Source organism: Aulonocara sp. 'chitande type north' Nkhata Bay, linkage group LG13 (assembly GCF_057382095.1).
Source record: "Aulonocara sp. 'chitande type north' Nkhata Bay isolate Kocher_YH1m ecotype deep benthic linkage group LG13, A_spYH_male_GT1.1, whole genome shotgun sequence".
Taxonomy (NCBI): Eukaryota; Metazoa; Chordata; class Actinopteri; order Cichliformes; family Cichlidae; genus Aulonocara; species Aulonocara sp. 'chitande type north' Nkhata Bay.
Window position 1 is genome coordinate 33,021,162 of NC_141356.1, and position 10,816 is coordinate 33,031,977.

General features: G+C 41.1%; 1 pseudogene; it reads right to left on the reverse strand.

Annotated features, from left to right (window-relative positions):
- Positions 1-1,392: 1,392 nt before the first annotated feature.
- LOC147316521 (A-type potassium channel modulatory protein KCNIP2-like) lies at positions 1,393-7,827 on the reverse strand (annotated as a pseudogene).
- Between the last annotated feature and the right edge of the window lie 2,989 nt (positions 7,828-10,816).

The window sequence follows — 10,816 nt, forward strand, 5'->3', positions numbered from 1 at the left end:
GTGGGCTAAATGTCTTACCTTAAGTGGCTTTATGTACCTTTTTAATTGATATCTTCTCTTTGGTGTTAGAGGGAGAATAAGTGAACAATGGGGGCACAGAAAAAAGAAAACTGCTATCAAACCTTGTCTTGCACTTGCTATACACAATCACTTTATGCCTCCTTGAAATGGAAATAGTCTGATTTAATACAAAAAGGGTGTGGAGACTGTTGTTTTTTTCAAGTGGTAGAACCTGTGACAACCACATGACATTTCAGATTACAAGAAGTTCACAAATACAATCTGCAATCTAATAAACTTCTCTTTGAATGTATATTCATAGACTAGTACGATTGTGGTATGTCATTCCCATGTCGAGAGAAGCTGCTAGGGTTAAAACGGCTCATTAAATTATAGTGCAATCCCCACATTGTACAGCCTAATATCACACCACTGGGAATGCTAGAAAATGTACAACAGTCAATAGACAACTACTGTTAGGATTGTAATAGTTTGGAAGGCCGGGAATTACTCTACCAAAATCCTGTGAATGAAGGTGGGTGTTGTGTCACAAAAGTCTTACATTTGTAAGACAGATGACATCTCCTTCTGTTACACATGCACGCACACATACACAAAGGGTGAGGCACCTGTGAATGACTAGGACAGCAGACAGACGAGCAGACTTTGGAGTATCTCTGTAAATACATAATTAGATATTAGTGACATCATCATGCTATATTGAAATCAGTCCCTTGTGGAAAAGAATGCGTTCGGAGCTCCCTCCGTAAGACGGGATCGCTCGGATCACCAATTTGTTGGTTGCTCCCTCAGGAAGTGTCTTTTTCTCTCTTGTCCACCAGGTGGCCGTAGATTCATTTCTATTTTTATGGCCAGGAAATGAGCCATGAGTCTTACGGCTCCAGGAAGGTGTTACCCACATGCACAGAGGCAGGATCAGGTTCACAATGCCATCTCTCAGCCATCACGGAGGAAAGGGGAAAAGTGATCTGAGATCAGGGTTTAGGGAGAGCATCCTTCTTCTGAGTTCAACCAATAAAAGGCTGTGATAGTCCCTCCGTCAGCAAGAGCAATAAAAGTTCAAATAAAACAGGCAGGGGCTGGTTGGGTGTTAGGTGTGCAGGTGGCTGTGAGCCCACTGCTTGCTTTCTTTCTCTGTGTCTCTGGGATGAAACGTAAGGTTCTGCATGATGAGGATGGGCGCTGGGGACACTCCTTTGTTGCTTGGAGGAAGCCACTGGGGGGTCCAGTTAGAGGGAGGGGGCCCTCTCTGTGTCCTCAGGACTCAGCTCTCAACAGAGACACGAGCACAAGCTTGCAAGTCGGGAGACAGCCACACACACACAACACACATGCAGTCAGACTCTTTCTCTCTCTCTCTTCAATCCCGAGTCCTCTTACACACCCACGCACACGTACCCCTCTCTGGTGCCAGTGTCCTCACTGGTCCAGATGTTTAGATGACATTGTCAAACAGCTGCATGGACTGCATGATGTTCTCATCCTACACAGAGGCAAGAGATGTGCATAAGTTTATGTGCAATTTGTGGTTTTATGGAGAGTTATGTTCAGAAAATAGTTCTTGGTCAGGTGCAGTGATTTCCTAGAAAGAGCAAGACTAGATGTCTCCCCTGACTTTCTTTATGCTACAATTAGCTCACTCTCCAGTTGTAGTTACGTGATTAGCGTGGTGGGATTCTAAAGAAGTGCATTTCCTAAAATGTTTTCAATACTCCTTCAGGATTTGGAATGGTCTACCTTTTTGCAAGACTCAATGAATTCATCTATGGTTACCACCCCATCTTTATTCCGGTCCATTTTCTGAAATGAAAATACAACAACTTTTTGGCTAACAGCATCGTTGTTTTCCCAAAAACAATATTGGTGCCATCAATATTTCTCTGCTTTTAAACAATCATTAAATGAGGGGGAAAGAAAACATTGCTATGTTTGACCTGGAAGAAGCTCTCCACATGTTCTCTTGGGGCATCGTCCTGCATGGTGGGGTATGTGTATTTCCCCATCATGTCATAGATGGACTTCATGATGTCCAGCATCTCCTGTAAAGTGTATGGAGAAACAGAGAAAACAGTATTGAGAATTTCCAATAAAAATGATTTTTTTTTTTTCATTGTGTGATGGAAAATGTCATGGATAGATATTCTGACAGAAACCTCCATATACTTGCAAAATACTGATAATGAGTAATCATCAGCAAGTAATTCAAAGGGACCAAGAAATCAACAAATCCAACACAATCACATGTGTGTTACCTCTTTGGTGATGCAACCATCCTTGTTCAAGTCATAGAGGTTGAATGCCCAGTTTAACCGGTCATTAATGGTCCCTCTCAGGATGATAGACAGGCCAAATACAAAGTCCTGCGACATAAGCGGGAACGATTTCCTGCATTGTGTTATCTTTACTTAAATGTTGACACAGTAAATAAAGCCAAACCTTTATCACAGCCTAATCTGGGTGTACAAATACATATTTGTGTGGAAACACAAGTGATGACAAATTTCAGAAGAGCGCACGTTTTCCTTTATTCCTCAAAAGAAGCTGATATGTAAGAATAGAATAGAGCTTACCTCGAAACTAACCGAGCCGTTTTTGTTCGTGTCGAAGGCTTCAAACAGGAAATGTGCATACATACTTGAATCTGCAAAGGTAGAGACTTACAGTAACCCGTGTGCCCTCAAAACATGTCTTTGAACAGCTGCGATTAGCAGCAGTCTAAATATAGAGTAGATATAAAAATAATTTCAAATACAACTGGAGGCGAGTGGTTAACATTTCATCAACCTAAATATTGTGAAATGAAAAATCACTTTGCCTCTCCGCAGTGCACATACCTCAGTCCAGCCGAGTAGACTTAGAGTAAGATAATTATATTCGCTTCACTGTCATGACAAAAAGCTAAATTAACATTAACAACTGTTGTTTGAACTTTTATTTTTAATTTAATTTTGAAATAAATTAAACTACTGGCACTGTTGGACCTCTTCGTGCTTATTGTTGGGAGAACTCACCTCCCTGAGGGAAGAACTGGGAGTAAATGTTCTTAAAGTTCTCCTCATTTACCACACCACTTGGGCACTCCTGGGAAAACAAATAAAGAAAATAAATTTTTAAAAATGTAAACTCATTAATTCCCATCTTGCACAGGATATGCACACATGCAGCTAGAACCCCTGTTTTCTTACTGTCTTCTGTAACCAGACCTACATTTTTGAAGCCCCTGTAGAGGACTTGGAGCTCCTTTTTGGTAAACTTAGTTTGCTCCTGCAGCTTGTCCATGCTTTCAGGGCGATGGCACACAGTGGATAACTCAAAGTCATCTTCCACGCTGTCTGTGAGGGACAGATAAGTTTTAGTTAGCATCTACACCACATTAACCCCCAATGTAGCCATGACCTGGCCAAGATATCTAGCTGAAGTTATCAAATGGATCTTGAGCTTATCATAAAGTTTAAATCTTATACAGAAGACATGGAGAACATTACTAATTATTGTGATATTTTAATTAAACATAAACACGATTTTCCATACATGGCTGTGAGATTACTAGCGCTAGAAATTTCCACACATCTTTGTAGCATCTTAAGTATTATCTGAAAAGCTGAAGCAAACTACAGACAACGAGTGGCCTGTGAGGAAGTGGAAGAAGAGGTTTATCACTCATAAAAATGGAAGAGACATTTAAAAAGTTCAAAGTAAAGACACTGCCAGATATTTCTTATTCCATTTGCATTCTAGCTGGAACCTATTAGCTTTCACCTGACTTTGACCTCTGTACTGTAAACCAGGTATTTCTGGTATATAAAATACCAACACACACACATTCCAGTACCCAAATATATGGCACACGCCTCAAATCACAAAAAGAAAAACAGCTCTGACCCACAATCCACAACACCAGATAGTTGTAGAGTTTCTGGAGTCTGTAAGGGTGTATGTGGATTTATGTGTAGCCTGAATGTTTTGATGTGACTTTATCCACACAAGCGTCTGCGCCAGTCTTCTCAACTGACTAAAGAGGCAGGTAGGAGAAAGCAGAGATGTATAGAGTGAAAGAGCACTTGCTTTGACTGATTGAGGGGGTAGTCGAAGGCTTGCAGCACGGCAGCAGTTTGAGGAATCGCTGCTTTATGGTTTTTTTGCTTTGGCTGGGGGAAGGGTTACCTGAAATCACCAACCATAGCACAAGAGTTAGATACACATACACGCAAGTCTGTGATTTACACGCACACACATGCCTATAAAGTCATGCAACGGACAGATTCAACAACAGACGGATTCATGCTGCTGACTTGGCTTAGCAAAGGGAGACCACCAACTTCAAGCTGTAGATAGTACCACCTGCACTCAGTTTCACCCCAATAAACACACAGTTTACCCCATAAGACTGACTTGTATCACGGTGCCATATCCAGTACACTGACTTTAGAAATATTAGTGCCGAGTATACCAATTCAAAACATAAACCAGTATTGTACTCACATTCAGCTTAAACAACCACTTAATGGTAATGGAAAGCAATTTGCAAGAAGGGTGTACAGAAAAACAACCTCAGCCAGAGCCCATAACATCTACCAGAGATTGTTTTGTGTGTCACGAAATGAATATTAGTAGACGCAAAACACATTGGCACGGATAAACCTGGGTACTTACTGCAAAGAGGTCCACATATCCCTTTAAGGAGGACCCCAGCAGTCTGAGGGATGAAGTAGGACATGATGGACTGAAATCCAACACAACCACAGCACCCCCACTGATTTATCTCACCTTTGTTATGTCTCACACTGTTATCTCTCTGCTCTGTGGAGCAGGGGCTCTGGCCCTCCTGACAACATGTGGCTCTGCCATCATTTGCAACCAGAACAGGCAGAGCCCACTCTCCAAGCATACCAGATTCTCCTATCGAGCAGTCTCACAGAGGCTCAGCCATAGGCACAAGGGTCTGCTTGTGGGCAAGTGTGGGGTTTTTTTGCAAACAGGCTCATCAGCTGACAACAATGCAGACGTAACAATCAAATGCTTCACGACCAGTGAAATGTGCAAAAATAAGTCAGAAAATGTCCAGTGTAACCCACAAAAGATTAATCATGGAGTAAGTGGAGCCATAAAATGAATGAATAAATTAATGACCTTTATGATATTTTAATATCTTAACTTCCAGAAACCTTCAGAACAGCTATTAAATGGACCTTGAGATGAGTGTTTCATTACCTACTTGTAATTTCTTCATAGACTATTGTTAGTCTAATTAACAGTGTGTATCGCTCATTATAGTTCATCATATTCAACATAAATAGCAACTATAGGTGTCAAAGAAGTAACGACAGTGTGCAATACATCAATTTGAAAGAGACAGTAAAGAAGCATACCAACAATGTATGAACACTAGTTACGCCTACATTGTTTTTAGTGCTCCAAAATCAGACATTTTTTGTTATTATAACACTGAAATCAACATATCAGTACAGCAAAATGCTAAATCATAACATTTCTATGACTGGAAACTCTCTTGGGTAGCATTACAGATTACAGTTTGAACTGATCAGCATGCGTTATACTGATATGAAGGCCAAAACAGAGACACAAACAAACAGAAATGAACAAAAAAAACCGCTGTGATATCTACTGCCTGTGCTCCACACGGAACACTGAGTTTTAAATACTTGTGAGACCCATAAAAAGCCAAATCTGCTGGAGACTGTCAGTGATTAGATGTGCTTGTTTAGAGACACATTTTCCTGGCTCCCTTTTAAAGCCCTCGCTCCATCTTTGTTATTTTGTCTGTATTTTTGTCCTTTTCTGGCGTTAAAATTTCTTGTTGTGATGTCTCAGTAAATGTGCTTTAGATGTCATGGCTATGATTCTCCTGAAATAGAGGTATTTGATCTCAGAGGCATTAACCTGAATATGCACACATATCTATCTATCTATCTATCTATCTATCTATCTATCTATCTATCTATCTATCTATCTCTTTTTAATATCCTCCATACTAACAGAGTCCTATGTCAAAAACAAGTAGGTTACTCCACTCCTTGAGCTACTGAAGACACGTGATCAATTTGTTCTCTAGCCTTTGAAGTTGAAATTGTTTTTTGAGTGGCACTGACAATGAGACCAGAACTTCTTTCATTCTGGCCTGAGTAGGCAGAAAAGTAAAAAAACAAAACTGTGTTCCTCGGTTATTGTGCAGCATCACGATGCTCTTACCCAGCATGCCCTGTAGTGATTGTGCAATTAGAGCGCAATAGTTTCCCTCAGGGCACACTGACAGACCATCACAACACTTCAGGAAGTAAGAGAACAGCTCTATTTTTAGTAAAATGGCAGCAGCACATTTTTGGCAATATTTAGTAACTTTTGAAGAAACTTCATAAACTCGAGAACTCTGAGGATTTTCTCAAGGAATGCAGAAAATCACGTGTAAGCCCTGAAACACAGGGAAGACAGCAAGCATCACGTATACACTGTACTGCTTAGTGTCTGTGAAAGTCCAACACTGGGACTTTTAGTTATGATCTCCAGGAGTGAAGCAGTGCAGAGCTACATTTTAAAAGTGGTTCGGTTAGTTCCCCAAGCACCTTTAGTTTTAAATGAGTCCGGGGACCTTTACCTTTACTTTCCACTTCTCCTTCGTCTTTTTCTTCTAAACTGCAATCAAGCTGGTTAGTAAGGTTGGAGGCAAAAGACCACCAAAAAACAAAAGAGAGAGAGAGAATGATGCTCAAAATCAGTGCAGCAGAGGAATTTCCCAAAATGCCTCCACTGTTACAGCCTTGCTGTCTGGTAAAAGCTTGACTGTTCCAAACAGCACAGTCCCAGTCTGCCATGCAGCCTTAAAAATGTGTGGCCTCAGGGTGCGCTGGTGGCACACATTTCACATAGCTGCAACCTGCTGGTTTAATTCCTTTATTGCATATAATACCCCTCTGTCTCCCTCCCCCATTCTGTATCTGCTTCACTACTGTACACCATCTAAAAATGTTAAAATGCCCTAACCTGCTCGCCCAGACGAGAAAAAAAGAGAAAAGGAAATCTGCACTCTTTAAGCCGAGGCGTAGACAAGCATGAAGACACCACCAGGGTGGCCTTTCTCAGACTTCCTAAAACTCTCCCTGGAGCTTTGCAGTGTCCTCTCCAGAGAACACTGTAAAGCTCTTCATGACGAACAAACTGAGTTTCACTTTAAATCAAAACAATGAGAATATTTTAAAATGCAGGTCCTCATCGCATTAATAAATGTCACGTACAGCCTGTGGCTGATTATAATGAACGAGCTACTGAATGGGCTGCAGTTCTAATACTTTGAACTTATATGTGACATAGAGAGACACAGATACACCAAGCATACACCAAACCTCATAAAAAAGATCTCTCTTTCTCTCTAGCTATCTCTCTCTCTCTCTCACACACACACACACACACACACAGACACACACACACACAGACACACAGACACACTACACAGGACTGTAAATGGGTGTGACAGACAGAACAGCTAGGCAGTGAAAGAATTAGGCTAAAACTACTTCATGTTAACCTCAAACACAGAAACACACCATGAATACACATGCAGACGCCTGCCTCTCCAGGTAAGTGTTCTCTTCCAGCTGTCCCCTGACTATATTTATCAATTTAACCCTTTCCGTGCCTCTGTTTTTCTTTTGAATAATTTCTCTTACCTGTCATAGAAATGTCGATGAGCCCCAGAAAGTGCATCAGTTTGAGGGAACTGCAGACCACCAGGAGGATACCCACAGTCTGCAGCCCCTCCACCTCCCACTTGTCTTGGAAGAACAGATGCATCCTTCCCCCCCTTCCTCTCCCTCTTTTCCTATCACCAAAAATCTTTCTCTTGCCTAGGGGCAACCGTGCCCCCCCCCTCAGTTTCCAGCCCAGAATGCAATGTCTTTGTCTTCAGTCTCTCCTCTCAGTCTCCAGCTATATCCCGGCGTTCGGCCATCCTAACTCCGCACAGCTCCCCACCCGCTGTCTTCACTGAAGGTAGATTGTTATTCTCCTCGTTTCTTCTTCGAGAGTGGTAAGTGCGTGGCAGCAGGAATTTCGACTTGCTACTCCACCCCCACCTCCTCTGAGGCTGTCAAAGGTGGTTTAAGTTCCAGGTGAACTTCGGACAATGCACTGTGTGTGTCCTGGCAGGTTGGTGGCAATTGTTTTCTGACTCTCTCTGGTTTTCTTGCTACTGACTCAAACTCTCTGTTCTATCTGCCTGTCCTCCCTCTCTTTCTTGCCTTACCTCCGTCACTCTCCTAGTGCTGTGTCCCTCCCCATGCTTAATTGGGTCAGTGATGGAAGTGAAGGGAGGAAAGAGGGGGATGAGAAATGGAGGCAGGGGAAAGGATAGAGTAGTACTACTTGTAGGTAAAGAGGGGAAACAGAGAGGGGGAGACATGCGAGAGATAGATGAGAAGAATGAATGGAGAGATGAGAGGGGAAGAGAGGAAGGGAAAGGAGGGACAAGAAGGAATGGTCAAAGACAAATAACGATGAGAATAGCAAATGCAAATAAAACCCAAAACAAATAATCACTCCAAAAGAGGCAGCTATGGGAAATGGAAGGATAAATTTAGGCGGAGAAGAAGCAGGAAAAGACTTAACATAAGGGAGGAGAAAAACTGTGACGACAGAGTGGCAAAGCATCTGACCCAGCAACGACTGTGGACAAACTCACAGATGTGACAATCTCCCCTGAGTATAAAGTCAACACACAAACACACAGCCTGGAGGTGAAATCTGGCTATCAAATATTGCATTTGAACTCCAGCACAGCGTGGAACATTTCAGCTGGGATGGGATCTATTGCTGTCACATCTGGCACACTGACATCCAAGCACAGACAGACACACTGAACGGGAACTAGAAAAAAAACAAAAAACAACACCCTCCCCCCAGAAAATAATGGATTTGATGTACCAGAGTGGATAGGAAACTGATTTAGACACTTAACCTTTCAACAAGGTGCACAAGGCATGAGTGAGTACAACAGGTAATAATGTTATGAGCCTTCTAAAGCACAGTGTATAAGGGATACATGATCAAGGAAATTATATTTCTAAGTGGAATTGAGATATCCCAGCTGAACTGATATTGGATCCAGTCATGACCTTATTACTATAAGTGGATCTGTTATTGGCAAGATGCGGCCAATCCACACTAAAGTCATTTTCTTCGTTTGTCAGTGCAAAAATTGACTGTCTGTACTGCTAAACCTGAAATTAAGTAACACCTACAACTGATTACTGTGAGTGCTGGTAACAAGAAAGACGTACTGAGGCATAAGAATTGCAAAAAGTCCTCCAAATGAAATGACAAAATACGTAATTCATAATCTTGTTCCACAACAATGCATTTCTACATTTTCTAATAAAAAGCTCCTGTCAGCAGGGCAACATTATTATTTGTTTTCTTATTTCAGTAACAAATAACTGCCGCAAAAAAATTTGTTTTCTTAACTGCTACATGGTTCAGATGTTAAGAGGAAAAGTGCAATATATATTTAAATACAATAACTACTTACAGATAGAGAAGGCTCATGGTCATGGCTAGGAAGGAAGCAATATTAAGTTTTTATAGGAAACAGGATGAGAACAATGGTCTTGTGATACCATGAACCCAATCTCAATGTCCACACTCAAAGACTTGCAGACTTTGAAGTTCGTTACAGCTAAATCTGTGAGGCCTTAGGGCTATCCCACTGTCAAACAGTCAGGTGCACAAAGGCTCTTTGGCAAACATTTTGAGTCCTGTTTGCATACTGCATTTGTGCAGACTGTGCCTTTGCCAAGTTCATTGTGATTTCACTTTAAACACACTGTTGCAGAAAGAAAGAAGAAAAGCAAAGTTTATGTATTAATCTTTTTTTATTTTTCTTCTTTTTTTTACATTTTTGTTTGATGATGAAGTTTGAAAAAACTGATAAATTATTTACAATAGCTTCTTCTCTCCACTCTTCAAGGTAGGAGACAGGAAGATTTCAAATGACAGTTAAAGTACATAGTTGATAACTTGCGTTTCTTTGCCAAGGCAGGCAAGTGTTTTGGGAAAGTAATGTCATCTACTCACTAATCCATTCACTAGTGCTATACAAAAAGGCAACCGAGTTCATGTTCAGTGTCAGAAACTGGGCAATCACTGTCAACTAATGTTTCCATTATTCTAAAGCAGACATTTAATTTGTGATGTCAAGAAGGGAACAAGTGTTCATTAAAATAAATGTCTTCACAGGTGCTGTTCTATAAATAATCTACATAACGCATTGTACGCTCACTGGATACATCATTAGGTGCATCTGTTCAACTACTTTAAAATGGAAATATCTGATCAGCCAGTCACATGATAGCAATTCAGCGCATTTAGGCACATAGATATGGTCAAGACAACCTGCTGAAGTTCAAACTGGCCATCAGAATGAGGAAGATTTAACTGACTTTGAATGTGGCGTTGTTATTGGTTCCAGATGGGCAGGTCTGAGCTGTGTACTGGAATTTTACCACACAAACACCTCTAGGGATTACAGCAGGGATGCCAAACTCATTTTACACTGAAGGGCACATAAAGCCCACTTTGATGGGACTTAAGTGGGGTGGTGATGAGTGAAACTCACCTTTCAGTCTTCACCTACACATTTAATCCCTGAGATATCTTAATATAAGATAAAGAAGGGCAATCTTAACAGTACATCTCAGTTTTTCTACATCATAAATGTGTAAATTGAGAGAAAATCAGCAGGAAAAATCTGTAAAACTTCTAATAATGAAGTTCAAAAATGTATGCC